Source organism: Neophocaena asiaeorientalis, unplaced genomic scaffold (genome assembly GCF_003031525.2).
Source record: "Neophocaena asiaeorientalis asiaeorientalis breed wild unplaced genomic scaffold, Neophocaena_asiaeorientalis_V1.1 scaffold131, whole genome shotgun sequence".
Lineage (NCBI taxonomy): Eukaryota > Metazoa > Chordata > Mammalia > Artiodactyla > Phocoenidae > Neophocaena > Neophocaena asiaeorientalis.
Window position 1 is genome coordinate 2,793,291 of NW_020173201.1, and position 24,342 is coordinate 2,817,632.

General features: G+C 38.9%; 1 protein-coding gene across 2 annotated transcripts in view; it reads left to right on the plus strand.

The window, feature by feature from the left end:
• The window catches only part of PRKG1 (protein kinase cGMP-dependent 1), a 1,182,852-nt gene that overhangs the window by 299,637 nt on the left and 858,873 nt on the right, over positions 1-24,342 (plus strand). The gene's annotated exons all lie outside the window — the stretch shown is intronic.

Consider the following 24,342-nt stretch of genomic DNA (forward strand, 5'->3'; position numbering starts at 1 on the left):
TTGTGGAAAACCTTGGTGCAAATGTACAAAAGAACTTCAAGAAAATGAGAATACCATGAGTCATATGTTTCCTGGTACTATTCATTCCTTTTTAGGTATTATCATTCTGCTCAACCTAACATTTCTACCACCTATACCTACCATCTGGAGTTACAGGCAAGGGGGTGTAAAGGGTGCCAGATCTTGAGAGGAAATTGCTTTTCCTCAAAAGTTGATGAACCTACACCAGAGTTGCCTAGATTCCCTTCTTAGGAATAGAATACATGAATTAAATGTTATAATTTTGTCTACTTGAAGATGACCATAAAGAATCATGGTCTGTGGCAAGTTACCATTTTGCTGAGACTTAAATTTGGTATATATTTTTTCTGTTTTATTTTATTTATTTAAATAAATCTTTATTGGAGTATAATTGCTTCACAATACTGTGTTAGTTTCTGCTGTACACCAAAGTGAATCAGCCATACGCACACATATGTCCCCATATCCCCTCCTTCTTGCGTCTCCCTCCCACCCTCCCTATCCCACCCCTCTAGGTCATCACAAAGCACTGAGCTGATCTCCCTGTGCTATGCAGCTGCTTCCCACCAGCTAACTATCTTACATTTGGTAGTGTATATATGTTGGTGCTCCTTTCACTTTGCCTCAGCTTCCCCCTCCTCCCTATGTCCTCAAGTCCATTCTCTATGTGAGACTTAAATTTAAATTGTGTATTGGTGAGTGAGGCTGGCTGCTGCACACCCAATAAGGGCAACTGCGTATCTGCACAGCTTTTCTTTTCTTTGATCTCTGTGCCATACACAGTAATCCTTGTGAGTTATTCATGACTGCTTCTTGTGGGGTAATAATATTATTATAGTGGTATCATAAATTTGGGGTTTATGAAAGTCTTGGGACATATCTCCTCATGAATGTCAATGGATTACTGTACTTAATGATTTGCTCTCTCTTTCTTGGTAAAGAAATTCTTGCCAAGCTACTGAGTTCTTATTTAAATGTAATACACCCTTCTTGTTTCTCATAGCAGAAGTATAGCCTTACTGATGAATTTTGCTTTACTCTTGAGTATGGTTTACTTTTGCAACAAATATAAATTTAGAAAGTTAGATTTAAAAACCACAGTTAAACCCAGGTCTCCTCAGAGGTAAGAAGCCATAACAGTGTCTGTGGACACCAGCAGCAGAAATACCTTCTTTTTCAAAACAATATTCTTTTTGTTCCACGGTAAATTAGACACTGCACCTCTATGTTATCTGGAAGGCAAGCAGCAGGGCTGCTTTCCCCAGAATTATATCCAGCAGTTCTCCTCCCTGTTAGCATACCCGTTCCTGATGTGTTGATTCTTTTCAGCGGGTTCCAATCCAAATAAGGCTCAATTAACAGCAGCCTGAAAATAGTGTGTCTGCCTGTCTTTTACTGTATAAACCTTGGGAGTGCTAAGGTTCTAATGTTACTTTCCTCTTAATACCAACTGAAAGTGCCGTATCTTTCTGTGGAATGTAGACTTTTTTTTTTTTTTTGAATGAGATAAACTCTTATTATTCCATCTAAAGCTCATGTTTTGGTGACAGCATTTTGGAGAGAGATTAGGAAATCTGACAAGGAGAGACATTCATGTACGACTGAGTCTAGCAACAGATTAGCGAAAGAAACTGGACATCCAAAATCATCACCATTCATTTCCTACTCTAAGTCAAAGAAATCACTGTGCTTTTGCTTAAGCTCCACGTTGAGTTCATTTCACTGACCCTTCCTTAATTTTGGCTGAAGGGTATTTTTAATAACTCAGTATGTTTGGGAGGCAAAGGAGGCCAAGTTTCTAGCTAGGCTCCGGAGAGATGAAATAGTAATGAAATGTTTGGGGAATTATAGGGAAAAAGTTTAAAAGAAAGACGCCTTTTTTTAGATCTGTTTAATATAACTTACTTATTTCTGAATGAGGGGGGAAAGAAATACACAAAACCCTCTAAGGAAAATTAGTTTTAAAACTTAAAGACTTGAGTGAGCCACCTTAAAATATCCAGTGAATTAGTGCATATTTTATTTGGAAACTAATATTTAAGTCCAGTGGAACAGCAGAAATTCATACTAATCTAACTGAAAAAGACCAGAGGATTGGGAGTAGGTCATGGTGGGGTCAGGAGAGCCAGGGGAAGGGTAGCGGCCAACACAAGGCAAGTTGGCTGGACGGTCTGCTGACATGAGACCTGGATGGCTAGGGTGAGGCCACTTTTCTCTAAGAAGCCCTGTTCTAATTGTTCCTGTCTCCTGAGACCCTCCCCACTCCCTTTGGACATTGCAGGTTTGACTTCCTGGGCAGTGGTTTTGCCAGTCAGAAGAGTTAAATTCAGCCCAGCGTAATGAGTATGTATAAGGCACCATGAGAGAGGATGTAGTAAGATGAGTGGGTCCTTTGCTTTCTCTTCCCACATGTCATCTGTATGAATCCTTCCCATCCATCGGCCTGTTCTGAGACATGTCCCCCAATTAGTTCAGTCCTCTGTGCTCTGACCTCTCACAAGCAATTTCATTCACATTGTTGATCACACTTTGAAACCGCAGCCATGTCTTTACTCAGTCTAGGCTGTATGTTCCTTGTGGATATGTCTCCTGCTTTTGAAATACGTCCTGCCACTAGCACAGTGCTGAGCACTGGTGGGGGGTATAATTGCCAGCTGTTTATTAGCTGGTAAATTAAGGAAAATAGGGCCGTATGGTAAACAGTCTTCTAAAGATGTTTAAAAACGTTTGTTTAAATTTTAAATGACATCTGCTTGATAAACATTTATATTAAATATGATGATGTAGAAACTGAGCATTATTTCAGGTAAAGTGTTAAAGCCATTTTAATATTTTTAGATAAAGGGCTATTTACTCACTGTATTTTATTCACTTCAGATGTTTATTAAGTGCCCACTGTGTGTATCAAGCACTGATGGTATAGATGAGACCTAAGAATTAGTAAAAATATGAAAAAGAATCATATTTAGGGAGAATATCTCCCTATGGGTTATTTCAGGCCAATCTTTGTTTGTTAATGATTAATTGCAAGTAAAACCCAGAGACCATTTCTTTACCCAACAGATATTTATAACTGCTACTAAAAAATAGGTAGAGTTGGCTAAATATGGAGGTTTGAGCACATTGTCCTTATCTGGAAAAAGCTTCCAGGCGAGAAGAGAGGATAAAGACAGGGATGAGTAACATTAGAGGTATATTTTTTTTATTTATTTAACAAATACTCAATAATAGCACCCACAATGGACAGGCTGTCTTCCAAGCAGCAGCTGATTGTTTAGAATCTTCCATAAATATGACCTCATTTAATCCCCATAATAAGTCTATAAAGTAGGTACTATTATTAGCCTCCTTCTATAAAAAGGGAAACTGAAACCTAGACAGGTTAAGTGTTTCACCCAAGGTCACTCACCTGTGCTTGACACAGCTGCTTTCAGAAGAAGTGTTTTTGGACCTTCACAGGATAGAGAAATTAACTCTTAGGGAAATAAGGGAATAAAGTAGGCTTCAGAGAAGGGATGCCATTTAAACTGGGTCTTGAAACCTGGTTAGGAGTAGTATGTTTGCAAATATGGGGGAATTAAGCATATACCAAAAGAGAGCTGTGTTCTATATGGGAAAGAGAGGTAAGATAGAAGCAAAATACAATATTCTGCCCCATTTTAGAATTTTGGTAAGGTATTTCCTCTCTTGTCCTCCTCTCTCAAGCCCTTCCCGAGTTTTAGGTTTTCTCTGCAATATTTTCTTTAAATTCCTTCAAATATGAATAATAAAATAGAGTCTGCCTGACACTTTCATGTTATTTAAATCTCAACATTTTTGTGATAGTTATATGTTCACCACCAAGCTCCACAGCAATCAATGACCAACACGGGTCACCATGTAGGGTAATCAGATAAGCTTCTTCAATATAAGACAGCCCTCCTGGGTGGGCTGTCAGTAACATCCTCCAAAACCCATGCCTTATTGGCAAGAAATGCCCCAGGTCTCTGCTTGTTGGAAAAATGATCAGTCTCTTTCACTCTTTAAATCAATGATTAGCAATTGTGGCTAGCCCAGAAGGCTGTGCTGCAAATTTGTATAACAGTTTTCAGCTTACTGGGCACGACAGATCCTATTTGCTTTTTACCAGAAATATTAAATGTTATAAATACATTTTTATTTCCTGGATAAGATTATAAATTTAAAATTTTGTTTCTGTTGTTATTGCATTTTCTACTGGAAACATCAAATAAAACATTATTAGCGGGCTTCCCTGGTGGCGCAGTGGTTGAGAGTCTGCCTGCCGATGCAGGGGACACGGGTTCATGCCCCGGTCGGGGAAGATCCCACATATGGCAGAGTGGCTGGGCCCGTGAGCCATGGCCGCTGAGCCTGCGCGTTCGGAGCCTATGCTCCGCAACGGGAGAGGCCACAACAGTGAGAGGCCTGCGTACCGCAAAAAAAAAAAATTAGTAATTTAATTTCTATTCAAGATATCAAAACTATTTGCCAATTTTAAAATAAAAACTAAATCCAAAATATCTTAAAATACCCTAAACAGTGATTGAGTTTCAGTGGTCTAAATCAGAATTTTCATTAGAGGAAAAATGTTATAAAAATAATGTACCAATAAAAATAAATCAATGTAAGTATGTAAATAATAAGTTAGAAAAGAGAAATCCAAAGCAACAGGAAACACTTACATAATAAATATCATATTATGACATAATACTAAAAAATCAAGTTTTTGAAAACATGACGTGGGCCTAAGTGTAAGGGAGAACATATTAATGACTGAGGTCATAATTAAGTTGAATAGCAAAAGACGACGTAAAACCTATTTCACTAATATACCAGGGATTGGGCTTTATGATAAGATGCAGAGACACTTGAAATATCTCTCAGATGAAGAAATGGAGGACCAGAAAGTTTAAGTCATTTCCTAATTCATGTTATTTGTAGGAGATAGAAGCAGTGGAGTCAGCGCTTCAACACAGGACTAGAGAGAAGCAGTGGGACGTCTTCATTGCTGTGCTGGTAGAAAAATGAAAAAAGACTTAGTCATTTGTGCATTCAGAAGCTTTGATCCATTGGTCAGTTGGCAATTGGACATTCTCCATTTGCCAGAGCTTTTGTCTAAGGACCGAAGACTTAGTGAGACATAGGACAGAGCTTGCATTCTATGGAAGACTCATCCCTGGAGAGGCAGCCCGTCTATTCAGGGCAATAGCTACAACCCTTGCTCTACAACCCTTGCTCTCAATAGTAGAATTGCATAGCACAGAGCAACTTTCTCTCAGTTCCCCAAAATTTCCTTTTGGAAATCAAATTGTAACTTTATGGGATAAGCCTCTTATACTCCTTTTTACATTTTCAGAAATGCTTTCAACCGGCACATCATTCGTACTTTTGCTTATTAGCTTTCCATTACCTTGGCTTCCTACACTGAAGAGCTGTTGGGAGCGGCTAGGAGATATACTAGTTAAACAGCTAATTTAGAAAGGACCCCTACACAGGTAAATAGATAAACACGTCAATAAATTTTACCAGAAATAAAGCTAAACTTAAAAAAAAAAAACCTTTCTAGACATATTCACCTTGTGGAGACCTTCCACTTGTCTTCGAGGGCAATGAGAGCAGAATGTTCTGTTCACTGGATGTCCAGTGCCCTCAGAAGGCCGTGCTGATGTCAGCATCTTCCTCACATCCATGTACACACTAAAATACGACTTCTTTTCCCTACTCCAGCTTTTGGAAGAGCTGATGGTAACTGGTTTACCATCAGAAGGCCGTGCTGATTTCAGCATCTTCCTCACATCCATGTACACACTAAAATACGACTTCTTTTCCCTACTCCAGCTTTTGGAAGAGCTGATGGTAACTGGTTTGACTCTGTGTGAGGTATAACATTTTGCGCTGTGTCATGGTTTTCTGGATAAAAATATAATTTTTTTTCATAGAGAATTTGACTTGCTAAACATGAACATTGGGAATTAATATCACGTTCCTGATATAGAGAGCATTAGAGATCAGAATAAGTCTATCAGACACCACAGAAGAACGTGAAGCCTCCTTGCACATATGGATGCTACACAGACCATCACTTCTTGGAAGCCATGCCGAGTGGAGACGAATAGGCACTGCACTAGGCATTCTCTCTACCTTATGGCAATGAATTATCTCAACAGCTCTGGAATGGAGACCTCCTGATCCTTATTTGCTGATGACAACACTAAAGCAAGGATGGTTTCATGATTTACTTAAGGCCACACAGTGAGTGACAGAACCTAGATAGAAACCAAGTTCAGCCTGGGTCAAAGTCAAAGTTGTTCCGCTGCAGGACACTGCACAGGCTCAAAGGGTACACTGCAGGGAGAATATGCCATTTGTACCCATTTTTTGGCATATTTTTATAGTTCACTTGTATTTTAGGTGTTTTAACAAACTTTAACCAAAAGATAACGGCAAGTTGCGTATTCTCAGGATCTAAGAGTGAGATTTGGGCTTGCTAATTACTTATTTGAAACTACAATGCATATTCCCCCTCCCCCACTCTCCATACAAAGCCAGGCTTTTACCCGTGATGGTCTTGGGTGCTCCCCTGTACAAGACCTGGAGCTCTCATGGGTGTTACGTGAATGCGGGGGGTGAGCTGGAGTAATGTCAAATACCCCTTCTGAAAGCATTTTTTTGAGAGTTGCTAATAGGTTTTCCCTCACTCCAAAGTACATGTCCAGTTCTGCATTCGTGAATTCAGCAGTCCAGGAAAGGAGTTTGTGCTTCACCCTCTGCATGTAACGTCTGGTGAAAAAGGATCAGCCTCACCTTTCTTCTCTGGGGAGACAGGATTCATGACCAGCTGATGCCACTGAAGACAAGATTAGCATAAACTATGAAAGGAGCTTACAGAGCATTCTGCAAAGTTCATTCACAAACATTGCCAGATGTTATGTTATTTGATTGAATCCCTCCAAAGTCTCCTAAGGAAGTTGACGGCATCTCCATTTTCTAGATGAAGAAGCTCTGACTTAGAAAGGTCAAGGGGACTTATTGGGTTCATGGAGTCTTCTGTCTCCCAGTCCTGGGTTCATCTGCCTTCACTGTCCTCAGCTGCCTTTCACATCTCAGAAGTGTGCAAGTGGTCAGCAGATGGTTTCTCCTTGATTCTGAGTATCAGTTGCCTCCTCTGTAAAATGGGCAAATAGAAACAAACTTTCAGTTCCTATAAGGATTTGATAGTTGCTAGTAACAATGATAATGTATTAATATACATTGTTACTATAATTATACACCTTATTACTATAATGCATAACTAATACACATATATAAATGTGTTATGTATGTGTGCATACACACACACACACACACAGACACACACACAATCCATTTATAACTCGTGTTTTTCACGTAAAATGAGAGTTAACATTCATTGAGTACTTGCCACATTCCAGATACTGTGCTCAGCTTTTCAGTATGGGGATGTATTATATCCTCATTTTGTAGAAGAGGCTGAGGATTGTGGAGGTTAAGTAACTTGCCTAAGGTAATGCAGAAGTAGTGGCGCCAGGATTTGACCCCAAGATGGTCTACTCCAGAGCGTGTGCTACTAACCACTCTTTCACTGACTCTCCCATATTTCTGATAATGGTGGTTAAAAGTTGGGAAGGCAATGTGAAATTTGTGACATCCTTTTTCAGTAGACTGGGGCTGAAATAATTCACAAGCATCTGACATTTTCCTCAAGTTCATGTTTAATTTGGAGCTTCTGGTCTCTAGGTTTACTTACCTTTTATGTAAATACGTAGAGACCTGTGGAGATGAAACACCAGAGACTGAAGTATGTCATATACGATTATTTTTGCCCATCTTTTATAAAGCTGTGCTATACTTTTGAGGTACTCTACATAATTTTTAAGAACTTTAATATTCTGTGTCTTAATAGCATATCAATACAGCCCCCAGGGAAGAAGAGATTCAGTGAGAAAGTCTATTTTATCTTATTTTGTTTCACTAGGTTTTTCATTGTCAAAATGTAGGCATTCAGGCATTCAGTGAATACAAATGTAGATTTTATCTATCTGCACCTTTTCATTGATTTCCCTTTTAAATCAAAGGAAAATAATTCAAAATACAAATAAGGAAATGAAAACAATTAACAAGTGGGAATTCAAGTACCGAGGGTATATTAAATATTTATGTGCTAACTTATCCATGGAACCTTTCTACATCCCCTTCATCAACATGATTTTTTCACCTTGTACTCTGTTACCATTTTTCAGCTTTGTTACATTACCTTTTATAGATTGCCTGTTATTTTGGTGAGTAATTGTCTTGGCAGGTAGATTGAGAAAGAATTATGTATCAAAGTGCTGAAAGCACTGACTTTGTGCGTGGATTGAAGCAGGTCTCCATCACTGTCTCACCATTTATTTTCTGGTGAGCTTGCGCAAGTGACTTAATGTCTTTATGCTTCAATATTCTTAAATGTAGATGAGCCTATTGTTGCTACCTACCTCATAGAAATGTAATGATTAAATAACACATTTCATACAAAGCACAAGGGCCTAGCGCTTGTTAAGAATTAGCTGATATTATTGTTAATTTATTTTCATTCTTACTCTCATCTGCTGTATTGGGGGCTTATTACCTTGTCCCTGAACTATTGTATTAGCCTCCTAACTAGTCTTTTAACCATCAGTACTTTATTAGTGTCTGGTCAGAAAACCGGATCATACAAGTTATTTCAACAGAGAAGATTTAATATAGGAATTGTTTGAACAGCTAAGGGGGAGCGCTGGAAAGTGAACAGGGAATTAACACAGAGATAATAACTGCAAGAAACAGTTACACATTTAGGGCTGGGTAAATTCAAGGGAAGAGGTGGGCATTTAGAACTCGGAAGCTTGGAGAGAGAAGGGGCCTTGCAGAGTGGGACCCAGACATTTGAGGAGAGAGTGCCATTGAGCTTCTTTGAGTATCTGGGACCTCTGAGGTGGGGATACCACTGGTGGCTGCTGGTGCTGGGGGTATGCTGAGTCTGCTTCTGGGAGGGTTGAAAAAAGCTGTAAAAGGAACCAATAGCTGCAGGCCAGGCCGAAGTGCCATTGCAGGGGTAGTGCAATCGGAAAGGGCGGGCAAGTGGGAAGGAGCAAAGCTCCCTCTCCCTCCTCCTGCCTCCCAGCTTCCCACTAGGTTCTCCCGGGCAGATCCTAATAGACTTCTGGCTGACAAAGGAGAGAAGTAGTTTGCTGAATTATGGGGTCAGCATCGGAAAACAGAGGACAGAGAATGGGTTTAGAGCTGAGAGACAATAGCTTAGTAAGCATCCCTGATTTCTTCCCAATGCTAATCTCTTCTCTAAACTCCATGGACTTCATTTTCCCCCAGTACCACTTGGAACACAGCTTTTCCCTGCTCAGATATCTTCCTGTCCTATTGAACAAAGTCAATTCAATACACATTTTTCTAAAGAGCTTACTCTGACCATTCTGCTTCGGGCTGTGGGGATATCAACATGAATAAGTTTTTCCGTCCTCACACTATTTAATGCGGTATGAAGTAAACATAAGTCATTGCACAGTGAAAGCAGAAAGTACTTGGAGAAAGTGATGCATTCTAACTGGTGAGACTTAGCAAGATTTCATGGAAGGATGAGTATTAAGATTTCACACTCAGTGGCATGGCCCCAAACTACCCTACTTGGCTGATTTCTCGCTGCTCCCCCTCCATCTTTATCTTTTAGCTATAAAGTGTAACTGATTCCTGTTCCACCTTCAGTGTTTCTGTCTGTATACTTTTGTTCATGTCAGCCACTTAGCCCCCTGGCCCACCAAGGCCAAGTGCCTCTTATGTACGCATTGAGTATCTAGCTCTATGGATCTATATTGAACAAATGAGACCAGGTTCCCTCCTCGTGGAACTGGTAGTCTAGAAGGGGAGTCAGTTCTTAATTTTAGAAAGTCACTCATATGACTGCAAAATTACAAACCATGGTTAGTGCTGTGAAGGCCAAGTGCAATTTGCAGTGATGGGAGGGTAACCAAATTTGGAGTTGGAGTCACAGAAGGCTTCCTTGGGGAATAAGTTAGTGAAGAGAGAGGAGAGGAAGGCTGTTTCCAGCCTGTGCGGAAGACCTCAGACAGGAAGAAGCAGAGTGTGAATCTGAAAGAAAGTCAATATTGGTGCAGAAAAGGGAGATGGCGAGCATATGCAGCACCTTTTCAGATGTTAACCATCTCTCAAGGTCCACTTCAAAGGCACCTCCTCTGTGAAGCCTTCCTTAAATACATCAGCTGAAGATGGCTGCCTGTTATTGAATTGTGTCTAGAGGGACATTGGTGGTTGCTTGATATTTGTGCATAACAGGTAAGGAAGTATTCCCTGGCTCACTTTGGGAAAGGTGTAGGAGTTTGGGATTTGAGGACCTAGACTTCAGACCTCCGTGAATCATGGTGAATGGCTGCTTCACCAAAGTTCTCAGAAATCATTAGTGTTGCATAATTTATGTTCAGCCATCAGATTTTCTTTATCAGTTTATCTTGCCACCTGTATGGCCCTGCTTTTGTTCTTCTTCTTATTAGACACGAAGAGGATGAGCATATGCCCACATGCAAACACTTGGATCCCACCAGAAACAGAGGTTCCCTTGAAAAATTAACTTACCGTAGAGAGGAGGACGTAGAGGGGCGCAAGGTGCCTATTGGCCTTCTTCCTGATAACCTTTAGGTCTCTTTTATTAAGAATCTAGCTGTACATATTCCCTTATCTCTCTTGGAATATGCTCACTCATCAGCATCTGTGATGGAGAAGTGGGAAAATGGCTATGAAGTGAGAACTACGAAACTCTCACTAAACATTATTTTACGAAAGTGTTGGAGTTAATGGTTATGGCAGGGCTGTGTCTACCTAGGAAGATCAAGCTATGACAAAGAACCCCAGAGTTGGGAGGCAGCCAAGTCACTGCTAGGATGACCTAGTGGGTAGTAGACATGGTCATTTTATGGAGGTTGTCAATTTGATTAACTTTCACTCTGAGATGAGGTATAAAATTTCATGCCAAAAGACAGAGGGGGTGGGGAGGGAGAACAATAGAAACAGCTGGTTCCGAACTGGTCTGAAGGACCATATTGGAATTGTACCTATGTAGAGAGATATGTAAGCATAAATAGGAAAAGTTGGGATGGATATTTGTGTGGGGGTGTGTATAAATATATACCTTAATTTATTTATGGACTTACATCTGGTGAATTAACCTTCACTAGTAGACTGTTACCAGCCCCCAAATAATGGAGTACACAGTTTTGTTCCCACTCTAAAAATACATTCTTTGATGGGACATGGTGCCAAGTTGTTCAGTATGTGACTAATCTCAGGGCCATATGGTGAAGTGTAATTTATGGGCGATATTATCCAGCAGCATTTCTTTAGCAGTTGGTAATTACAATGTTTTATTATTTCATTTTAGTTATGTCACAAGTTTGAGACATGGGCTGATATCATTATTCCACATTGATATAGAAGGATATTTAGCAGCAAGCATAGTTCCTAATAAGTTGCAATGTGTGTGTGTGTGTTTGGTGACTGTGGGGGGGGATGCATGTGGGGAATTGTTTTTGAGTGATATAGAACATTCTTCCCCGTAACTGATGATCTAGATTAAATCTTAATTTGTGGAGTCTTGAGCAAAGTCTAAATTTAAGTAATGTTTGGGAGAAGGGGCCAAGACGTTAGATTCTATGTCAGACTGGTCCTACGAGAGACAGGAGAGCTTACTGGATTCTGGCTTCAATATGTCTGGTCCCCATCCTGGATGAGTAAAGATTCTGACACCGCAACACAGCTCCATCTCTCTCTTCCCCGCTCTTCCTTACTATCTGGAGTCTATTCCATCTCATTTTTCACTTTTATTTTGGTGGGTGAATCTCACTACAGAGTGCAAGGGCCAGCCTGCTCTAGGTTAGGAAATACAAGACCTCCATGTACTGCTTGTTTGTATCCTGATTTCTCAGGGACATGAACCAGGAACAATCAGAAGAATTTCCTGGACCTTGAGAAAGGAGTATTCTTTTTCCAGTAGGTTAAATATTGAGATAAAAAGGAAGGGAAACGGGCTTCCCTAGTGGCGCAGTGGTTGAGAGCCGGCCTGCTGATGCAGGGGACACCGGTTCATGCCCCGGTCCGGGAAGATCTCCCATGCCGCGGAGCGGCTGGGCCTGTGAGCTATGACCGCTGAGCCTGCGCGTCCGGAGCCTGTGCTCCACAACGGGAGAGGCCACAACAGTGAGAGGCCTGTGTACCACAAAAAAAAAAAAGGAAGGGAAACAAATTCTTGATTCTGATTTAGGACTATTGCATACATTCAATCCTTGTAGCAGCTGGTAAGGGGCACAAGCAAGAAGTGTAATGAGGCCTAGTCTTTTCTGACTAGGGCAGGCTGGCCCACACCCACCTCTTAACAGATGAGAAGACTCTGATTCAGAAAATTTGAGAATGTTGTGCAAGGTCACAGAGCAAAGACATGGTAGAGCCAGGACTTGAACCCAGGTTAGTGTAACTCTCAAGCCTCCCTCAACGTTTATTAAAACCACACTGCTTTCCTCAGGGACCCTGAGAATCTCAGAATCCCTCTTTTCTCTGACCATATTCTCTCTGCTTTCCCTCCAACTGACCCTTGAAATGCTGGAGTTGTCATGGAAAAAAAAGAAAGGTAAAAATAATTAAATGAGGTCATGTTTGGGAACCCAATTTATAAATTGTAAGGCCTTACAAAAATGTTCTATGTTGGCAATAGTTGCAATATGCTCATTTACATGAATCACTTATCATTCACACCTAATTACCATGCAGTACAGTAACAATTATGTGGATGATTAAATACACAGCAGATCCGCTCTTTTGCAAACTGTTTGAATTGACAATACTAAAGTTTCCTCCCTTAGTTTCCAGCTTGGTATATACTGCATGGTGAGCTTGATCACCAAGTGACAACTGAAAAGAAAACTGTGAACATTTATCGTAAAAGGAGTGAGCATTCCCCCAGAAAAAACCAAGTCATAAAAGGTGGGATTATATTTCTGAGCTCGCATCTGCTTTTCTCATAGGGACTGAATTTGTGGACTTTGCTGCATTTTTGTAAACCTTACATTGTCTGAGTCAGGGATGACCATTTAAGTTATTGTGAGAGCAGCTGGCAGCCCATCATCAAGTTCTGTAATTCAGACTCTATGTCCTCATTGGTCTCACGTTTGTGACCTTGAGTTTGTTTCTTTTCAAGCCATTTTTCTAAAATAATTTTAATTACCAGAAAAATTGGACAAGCAAATATTAACTTGCATGGGATATGCTTTTCAAACTACATCACAATATAGAACAGTTTGTAATGAAATTGCCTACTACCATCTAAATTAATTAGGAGAAATGAGTACTCATCTCTTAACATTCTGATATGTTCTTTCAAAATACTGTGTAAATAAAAGCGCTTTTTGAATGGGAAAATTGAGTAATTTAACTTTAGATTTCTTAATGAGAGACAAAAGAATAAGTGGTCATTGGTGACCTGCCAGCAGATTCATACTTGTAGTGTTTTGTAAAATATGACTGGTCCTCTGAGAAGCAGTTGATTGTGCTGGGTATACATGGGGCACATAAGCAGAGGTAACAGGTGCCATTTGTCGTTCTAATAAACTGTGCTTTAAACAAGTTCATTTTAAAGGTTATAAATGAATAAGGAGACTTTAAGAAAGGAAATACGTGACCACAGTATCTTTATGGGAGTGTGGGGCATCTTGATCACTAATTTGGAATGTTATTGGTAGGAGGGCCCAATTATTGAGTTCTTCTGTATTTTGAACTCAGACTATGTACTATTTATCCCATCTAATCCTTACAGCAACCCTGTGGGAAAACACAGCTTGGATTATCTAAGCCATTTGCCCAAGACCACACAGTCTGTAAATGGCAGAGATCATATTCAATCGTGGGTCAATTTCATTGCTATTTCCACTGTCCTAGAAGTTTTGCATACATATGTAATATTATAAGGAATTAAATATTAGGATAGTGAAGTACAGAGATTTGAGACGAAGCTATACAATTTGATGAAGATGAGCATTTCAGTCAAGAGGGAGCAGTAGTAAAATAATATGTAGAGATGAGTAGGTCCTATTTGCATAACTCATTTGTCTTCATCTGATCTGTATCTTCAGGGCTTTGTAAACTGTTTATATCACACTTAATTTGGTTTTCCCCCAAATTGCTATAATTGGGTTTTCCCTCCGTATCAGGAATAGATGATGTCAATCTGTCAGTCACAAGAGAATCAATGAAAATACTAACCAGTAGCATTCAGAGGACACTTACTATCTGCCTAAAAGAGGGATGGGTTAGTAATAGCTTGTCTGTGTTTCCAATGAACATTGAAGTTTGTCTCATTTTAAACCCACACAGGAAAATCCAAGACAGATTATCCTTAGGAACCTTATTCAAATGCCCCTTTGGGTAAAGTATGTACGGAGAGTCTGAAAGCTAATGTATAAAAATAATACTTTGATGGAGGAAAAAAAACAACTAGAGAAGTAGTTATGATGAATCAAGTGAAAACTGTGTATATTCTTAAAGCTAAAAAATATGTGGTTTTATTACTTTAAAGAGTTCTTATATCATATAGGGAATATTTCATTCTCTCTAAAGACGTAGTTGGGCAAAAATGAATTGCAACGCCAAAATTATTACTGATGCCTTAGAATTCAAGACACTATCAAATATTAATACATTTCAAAATTCCTTTTTGAGATCTTTTATAGAAAACTTTGAGCAGCATTCACCAACTCATGACATGGCTTTTTTTATTCTGTATCAGACTTGGGAAATTATACAAAATGAGTGGGTGGTCAAACGTCTTTTGAGTTGGGTGCATAAAATGTACTCCTGGCTTTATCTGACAGCTGAGAAATTTTCCCACACGCTATCTGCAGCCCCAGGTGGAAGGAGCTGGTGATCTCCATGGTCAGGTTCAGCTGTTAGGTGTGTGGCCATGGGATGTAATTTACTAGGTGTGGAAAGGTCCCTTTGCCTCCAAGAGGATAATTTCTTCCTCCTCCAGGGGTGTCAATGGGGTTGAAATTTTACTAGCCAAACTAGACTTTAGATTCATATTTAACTTACTTTTTTTTCTGAGCACCAACTGTATACCCAACTACTGATGGATTTTTTTATGTATATGATGCGTATATATATGCATAATGTTTAATTCTTATAAGCACTCTCTCTCCTATTATGACCCACCTGCTACAAATATCTGAAAAGCCAATTGAGAATCATATGTATGTAAAAATAATTTAGTATTCAAGAGAGGAAAAATGTAAATGATTCACGAATATCTGCCTTTAAAATAAGAGAGTGACCCCCAATTTTTATTAGAAAGGCAGGGGCTACGTCTTATTCATCTTTGTTCATTTCACTCTTCTAGCTGAAATGGAGCAGGACCCTATATGGTCCTTCTCCCTGCCCCCCGCCGTGTCCTCAGCCTGCCTTTTGTCTGTGGAAAAAATTTAGCCAAAGAATAAGTTTAATCAGAGAAGTGAGAAAATGCAGGAACAGAGGAAAACACTCAAAGGAGGCCAAATAATAATAGTTTAGTCATTAAGCATAGTCAAGGACCTTTAGTTCCTCCTTAAGGGCTACAGATAATATTCTGAGCCATAACCTGTGAGCTGTTTTATGGAGACTGAAACCGCCACCAGGTGGAAGAAGTTAACTACATGATGACCAGGCTGTAGCCATGACATAAGCTGCCACAATTCCGAGAATTGGCCTCAATGAAATGGAAACAAACCGACCCTGGAACTGAAGATTGACTGTACCTAAAACAATGGAGATGACGCTGGTCAGACCACCGATGACCAATTTCAAGATGACTGTCAGAGCTGACTGTATTGTGTTTGCATGTAGCCCCTTCCCTCTGTCTATGAAAGCTCTTGCCCCCTGATTGTCAGGGGGGCAGTTGGCCTTTGGACAGGCATCCGCCCTGCCCCCTAGTTGCTGGCCTCCAAAATAAAGCGACCTTTCCTTTTCTACCAACACTTGTCTCTCGAGAATTGGCTTTTGAGCGGCGAGCAGCCAGACCTGGGTTCGGTAACAGACAACCTCGGCCCTCAGTGTGTGTAAATGACATTAAATGAGTGTAACAAATCCTAAACAGGACAAACTGGTGACACATTAAAGTGGCTGAAAGCAAAACCAACAAAAACATAAGAAGGAAGCGAGAAAAAACCAGAGTAACGAGGAAGCCAGGACAGGCGAGACTTCAGGGATAGAGGATGCATGATGCAAAGCTCCTAGAGAGAGAAGTCAAGGGTAACCTGGCTTCCGTTCCGATGGTTGCCACTCCTGTCACCATGCTTCTCATTAGCAGTCCCCTGTTGCTTAACAATCCATCAGTGTCGCCTTAATCCTACAGAATGCAGTTGGTTTCTGCTTATGCCACAGTTTTCATGACCCGACTCCTGCTCCAGCACATCTGTTCCAGGCTCTCCCCTGTCATGGGCCTTTGTACCTGCCATTCTTCTCATCTTGCCTAATCATTCCACAAGCCAGCCCAAACATACAGCCTGTGCAAATCCTTCTCTAAGATAATCCCTTTCTACTCTGTGCTGTGACGCCTCATACATGCTTTATATTAGGGCTTGTTTGATCCAATATTTGCAATTGTATGTTTGCCTAGCTGTATTCTCCCTTAGCTTGGGAGCACTTTGGAAAGAGTAATTACACTGTACTTACTTATGTTTCCTCAGCCTCTTATTCAGACCCTGGGCCCAGTAGGCATTCAGTAGATATCTGTTGGATAAAAATATGGAAATTTTTGTTTCTTAGCCTGGCAGTCAATCCTTTTTCTAACTTTCTAAACATGATGCCATAAGAATTTAGAAAAGTTTCTTACTTTTCCAGATATGTAAGATGATACTGATAAATGTGCCTATCTCAGCAGCATATTGTAAGGATTAAATGAGATTGTATATGTAAAACATTCAGCATAGTGTCAAGTTGTTGGTAAGAACCCAGTTGGTATTGGCTAGCGTCATTGTATCACAACTTTTACAATATAGGTGAGTCTTTAAGATTATGTAAGAATAACTAAAAATTAAAAGTAGTATATGGGAAGGACCATTCATGCTATGAAAATACCAAAGAGGATCAGATAAAGGCAAGATGGAGTCCGGTGTGAAGTTACAAAGTTGGGCAGAGTAGGGAAACCAGAGGAAAATTCCACTGAAGGAGAATAATTGGCACCAAATGAGAGGATATAAAGATGACTTTTATTAAAAGTTTTCTTATAAAAATCTTTGGATGAAGGGAAAGCCTGAGAATATTATGTTTAAGTAAGCTGGAATTCTTGACTATTTCATGAAAGTTCTTCTGTGCTTAAGTTGACATATTTTAAATTTGAGTCCATCTTGACAAATTGCTTAGAATCTGAGCTTAAATTTCTTCTATTTGCTTTAATGACAGAAGTCCTACACTTTTGACTTGCTTTCATTTTGTCTAAGTCAGAACATGTTCCATGACAGTTAAATAACTTCTGTAATAACACTTCATGCAGAACTGCTTGCTGACTAAAATATGATCCTTGCCATTTCTTTTTATAAGCATGTACCATGGAAATCCATGACAATTTTGATAAAGTACACAGTCTCAAAATTGATTTCTACCAAATTCCTGTGAATTGTGAATTTTCTTCCTTGAAAACATTCTAGGCAGCTCAACATTCACTTGGTCTCCCACTTGTTCCCTTGAAGGAGATTTTGAGTGGCTATTACCAACTGGTTAGAGGACTTCGGCCAAGTCGGTGCACTCATTTCTGCTTCCATTTATCGCTTGCTGAATGGGAATCACTACCGAGCTCCACTGCTCCAGGGAAAGTGCATACAGAAAAATGCAATGACGTATTTCAACTATTTCATATATCCCCAGAAGAAAGGATCCGAGAACATAATTGTTTGACCTAGTCAAACTTTCTGGCCTGCTTTGTGCTATTGGTGGATTTGTGGTGCTGTTGGTGTTTTTCCTTCCATCTGATTCCATGGACTGCCATCCATGTAATGCCACTATTTTAGACACATAAAACTGGTGAACAGAAAGAGGATTCCTTACTCTTAGTTATCAGACAATATCCATCTTTTAGAAACCTTGAAATGAGGATAGAGTTCAAGTATCACTGTGAGATTTATCTTCCAGGTATCTGCCTACTAAAATGTGTTGACTGTCTCCCTAATCACTACTCTCTCATAAAATGAAACAAGTATTCAAATAATCATGGCTTTGCATATTTTGCCATGTAAAAAAGGAAAGTTGCCTGTCGAGCAGACAAAAGTAAATAGGTTGCCTGTCGAGCAAACAAAAGTAAATAGCTTCAGAAATAAAATAAAAGGCAAGATGTATTTTATAACTCACCATTCTATCTGTAAATAGTTGGGAGTGAAACTTTTTTCTAACAGGTTCAGATACTGACATAAGTGATTTAACAATAAATCAAGTATAATTGGATTCTAAGTACCTGCAGGTACAATTTGACCTGAGTTGTTTTATTCAATAACAGAAAAAAACACTTCACCTTGTCTGCAACTTGACTGCATTTTCTGGGAAGCAGATAAGGTCAAGTGCTTCGAAGAACTTTTAATCTGGAAGAAGATGTCCTTTTATCCCACAAAGATTTAGCGGGATTTAAGAAAAAAATTTTTGTTTAATTTTTTTGTACATATGGTACAATTCAGTGCTTATTGATAAATGATTCATTGGGAGGCTGTGGACATAAGTTAGTGTTAGGTAGTCTTTGAGTCAGACATACCTCAACATTGGCAGATTTCAGCTGTATAATCAGAAGCAAGTTACTTAAATCCTCTGAGGCTCAGTTAGCTCATCTCTAAAATGGAGTTAATAGTGTAACTTTTTATAGAGTGAGATTAAATGAGATAATGGCTGAAACATGCTTTGCATAGTGCCTGGCACATAGAAAGCATACACTATTAACTGTACTTATTGTTATCTAGAGAGTTAGTGAAATTACTTCTCTTTGGAGGCTCTGTGGAACTTAATCATATCATAATTAAAAATATGCAGTATAAAAGCTAGTAAACCACAGTATGAAGAGTCTTAGGAAATCTCCCATCACATTAAATTCTGTTTTTTTATACCAAGGCTTTGCAATTCAGTATATATTTTGTACTTACAGCACATCTCAATTGGACTAGCCTCATTTCAAGCTCTCAGTAGCTCTGTGCGGCTGCCATATTGTATACAATCACCACCTTTGAGCTCTCAGTTGAGTTAATTCTTTATCTGGAGATGAACTCAGCTGGAAAGAGAATCTCGGCTTTGCTTGTCAGTCCTGAGGCCAGTGACAGCTATGCTTTTCTATGTTACTGAAAGAAGCTTTGGTGTCAATGTTAAAAAACAAACAAACAAAAAAACAAAAAACACACACATCTCTCACCCTGAGAGAGTCTACTTGAATAAGTACGGTCAGTCACTCTTTTTCCCACCTTTGTGTAAATCTGGAAAGTGCTTCTTTCTTTAGCTTGACATGATTCTGGTCTCTAGAATGTGAAAAATATAACAAAACCGTCTGCCCTGGTCCAAGGACTTATTTCCTAGGCAATAGAGTGGTTCTTATTGTAGTGCTCAGGACAGCAAAGAATATACAGACAGAACAAGGTAACAATAATAACAAAAGAATTGACAACCTCTACTATAACTCACCCACCTTCCAACATTTTCTAAGGACTAACTGTGTGTCAGGAAGTATGTTAAGTCTTATATATACATCATCCAAATCAATGGAATATAATATTTTAAAAACTATCTTCTAAGGGGCTTACAGAAAAAAAACCCACTTTTTTAGATGAGCTATTTGAAAGCTAAGGTCAAGTATTATTTTATTTCTCAAAAGCACATTAGATGCAGTGGTGTGCACTTGAATCTTGGATCACATTAGGCAGAATTTTCTTAAGGGACATCTTACTTCCAAAGGCTCATATACACCAAGCTTGCCTTTTCCTTACACTGTTCCTAACGACTGGATATTATTATTGCTATTTTAATATTATTTTTTAAAAATATTTATTGAACAGTTCCTATGTGCTAGACACTGATATAAGCACTTTTTATACATTATCTCATTTAATCCCACAAAACTCTAGATAATAGACACTATTTTTATATTACTCGCTTATGGAAAAATGGATGCTGAGTGAAGTTAACAACAAAACGAACAAAAGGCCTCTCCCATTATCACACAGATATTAATTAACAGAGATGAAACTCAAATTCAGGTCTGTCCAGCACCAAATCCTGGACTTTTATACATTAAACCACATCGCATAGGGTTATTGAGGCAATAATGCCTCATGACAGGTGCATTTTTTTTTTTTTTTTTTTTTTTTTTTTTGCAGTACGCAGGCCTCTCACTGTTGTGGCCTCTCCCGTTGCGGAGCACAGGCTCCGGACGCGCAGGCTCAGTGGCCATGGCTCACGGGCCTAGCCGCTCCGCGGCATGTGGAATCTTCCCGGACGGGGGCACGAACCCATGTCCCCTGCATCGGCAGGCGGACTCTCAACCACTGCACCACAAGGGAAGCCCCGACAGGTGCATTTTTATGTAAGAAAGCACAGGCACATTACACTTTCCTGAATATATCTATATGGAGAGTCTTTTGTCAGCATTCTATTACCAAATAAAATATTATTATGATGTGATATGTTTATGTATAACACAGTTATAATTACCTTTTTATCTCTCTATTGTGGAACAATGTTTAGGTTATTAAGATTGAGACAAGAAGCTGTTTTTCCCTCACCATAATTAACACTAAGCTTATTTAGTTAAGTGTCAATTAAAAGTGCAGGCTCTAGAATCAGATAACCTAGGTTCCAATTCTAGCTCTCATAATTGCCAGCTTGGTGAGTAATCAGGAGCAAGTTACTTAACTTCCCTGAACTAGTTTTCTCATATATAAAATGGAAATAATGATAGCAGTAGACTATGGTGAGGACTAAATGAGTTAGGCATGCAAAGCACTTAGGTCCATGAATGTTAGTTTTGTTACAATAATAATGATAATGATTAAACTTGCGTATATTTCTGTATTCGACAAGAGGTCAACAATCCTTGGAAGAGAATGCTTTCATCCTTTAGGTTTTAGAGAAGAAAGGGAGGTAATGCTGTTTGCCAAGTCCTGGTTTTGATGAGGTACCCAGTAACCTGTGAAAGCTGCTGGTTCCTCTCATCTTGTGTCTCACGTCAGGAATTGCCCACCTGCACTTGATAGTTGCAGCTTGCACCTAAGTCACTGGGATTGCCTAGGAACATGCGACCTGAGGCAGTTGAATAGATATATGATTATGTGTTTCTATTACAGGACTAAGATCCTTATCCAAAGGGTAATAGTCTGTAAATTCTCAATTTATTTTACCATTCACACTTTAAATTAGTTGGGAAAACCTGTAAAAGTCTAAACGCAACTACTGACCTCATTTCAGTTGTCAAGTCAACTCGCATATTTTTCAAGTGACAGCACTTATTAGATAAAAGAGTTATTGGTTTATCATCATGGGTCTGGATAGTCTGGATATCATGGGTCTGGATATCATGGGTCTGGCATTCCTATGACTCCTTAAATCTCTCCAGACACACATTTCCGAAGATTACGAAATATGGGAATAAATAGGTTTCTGGGGCATGACTACATCAGTTCTGAAGTAATTTTTCTTTGTTATATCCTGCAAATTATTAAATTAATGGGAACAAAGTATTCAAGTAATTACTCCAGAGAGCCTGCAAGATACATTTTAAGTCTGCACTGCTTTGTCTTTGAAAAAAATAGGTAATTATATTTCTTGATATCTGGGAGAGAAGAGAATGGCTAGGGTAAAAAACAAAAATTACTTTCAACGTAAAGCTTTTTCTTTATCAGAAACATAAGCCTCTACTTCCTGACTTTCATGTGAGTTAGAAGAATAACTTTCCCAGTGCTTTTCCATGTAAGCATAAGTTATTGAGATACTGTGTTCGGTAACTTAAATATCTGCAGTCTTCTCTCTGAATTAAAGACTTTGCCTTCTTTCAAAAAGTTACAATTATTGCATGGAAGTAAAGAGCTGGTGGGAACTGTATTCAATATTTTGTAATAACCTATAAAGGAAAACAATCTGAAAAAGAATATATATATGTGTGTGTGTGTGTATAACCGAATCGTTTTTCTGTACACCTGAAACTAACACAACACTGTAATCAACTATACTTCAATTAAAAACAAAACAACAACAACAAAAAGAATTGGTAAAATACTTGTAGTCATATTACATTGGCCAGCTTTCTTGTTTTCTTGGGACCAAATGTGTTCACCTCTTATATTTTGTAGCTTATGAAAATAGTATTCACTACCCTGAAACATTACAAGAAAATTAAAAAGATAAGAATGAATACCTCATACGAATTTTGCAGACTATTTACCATCTAATAGAGAATCTAAAGAAATGTAGCCTAGCTCCTGAAAAGTAACGTCTGTGGTTAAGTTGTCAAGGTAAAGAAAGTAAAACAAGATGGCCAAAAATGTGGCTTTCTTAAAATAACTAATTAAGAACTCTTTCTTGCACTGGCTAGTTTCAGTATGCCTTTAGATTGTCAATATGGGTTAATGGTTACCTTTGATATATAATCCTCAAGAGGAGATATAAAAAGGTCACTGTTGTCATGCATTGTAATTATAATCACCGACAAATATTTACTGAACACCTGTTCTGAACAAGGTGCTCTAGTAAATGCAGTCATGCCCTCAAATAAATATTCCTGTGGTAAACATTTTGTGACACCTGGAAAGACTTTCCTCCTCAAAATGGATGGATATCCATTAAGTCCATTAAAGTAGAGTTAACAAATATGAAAACATGTCTGGTATGCTTGGAAGATCTTTTAAGTAGTTTGTCTCTTCAGACCAGTCTTGAAAGAAAATATTTTCTTTTCAGGAGAAGAAAAACAAAGAAAACATTACCTAAATTCACAGGAGTTGCATGACAGAAAGCACATGCAATAGTGTCCACGATTTCAAGGGGGAAAATGAACCATGTTATAAAACCTGGTGCAGGACCGTGATCATGACCAATTCAAATTTCCTACCAAAAAAAATGTGTGTCACATTGAAAAAGGTGAAAAAGATCAGCTCTTTAAGACGTTTTAGTAAAATTTAATTTAGCTCTGATGAATGTATTTCAAAGGCCAAAATTTAGGTAAAACTAAGAACTGTTGAATGGAGAGTTTTGATCAGAGGGAGAATCTATTTATATGAGGATAAACAAGTCATCAAGGTCAGCTAGTGTAAAAGAAAATGAAGTTAAGCCAGTGACTATAGGCGAACTCTGGGACTTCCTTCCACACCTTATGCAGAGGGAGAGTGAGTTTCTGTGGATCTACTGCTTCTACCACCGAAGCAGTGTAGTTTCTTTATCCACATGATCTCGCTGGCTCTAACCATTAGCATCTCTGCCACAATCTGGGAAAAGGTGAAGGACTGTTCTCCTGGTGCTCTGTGGAGACAGACCTAGGTTCTAAGTGACCTAGGCAGCCTGCTGCTGGGCTCCGTGCCATCCCCATCACGTGGGAGTAGAACAGGGGGTCAGCAGTGGTTAACATTTACTCAATACTAACTAGATGCAGAGTGCTCTAATCTTTTCCATGTATTATCTTCTTTACCTCACAGTGATGTAGGTACAGTTATTGTCTCATCTTATAGATGAGGATAGTGAGTTTCAGGCAGGTTATATAACTTTCCCAAAGACCTCATGGTCTTACCCAAAGATACCACCACATTTTTAGCCACTCTGTCAAAGCCAGCTCTTAAAGTTGCTGGTGTGTAAGTCCATCCTGTCTTTACGCCCATGGCTGCAGCAGAAATAACCTGAGCTTTGGAGATAATGTGGACTCAAATCTCACCTTAGTGGCCTATTCAGTTTCTGACTTTGGATATCTAACTCAGCTTCTGAGTACTGGTTTTCTTAATTTCTGTGAAGGTAATAAAAATAGCTAATATTAAGTGCTTACTATAGACCAGGCACTATTCCAAGTACTTTATGAATGAACTCGGTAGTCTTTACAATACAGCTCTAAGATAGATGCTATTGTTGTTACCATCATCTGTTTTATTTATTTATTTACTTCCCTTTATTTATTTAAAATTTTATTTTATATTGGAGCAGAGTTGATTAACAATACTGTGTTAGTTTCAGATGTACAGCGAAGTGATTAAGTTACACATATACATGTATCTGTTCTTTTTCAAATTCTTTTCCTATTCA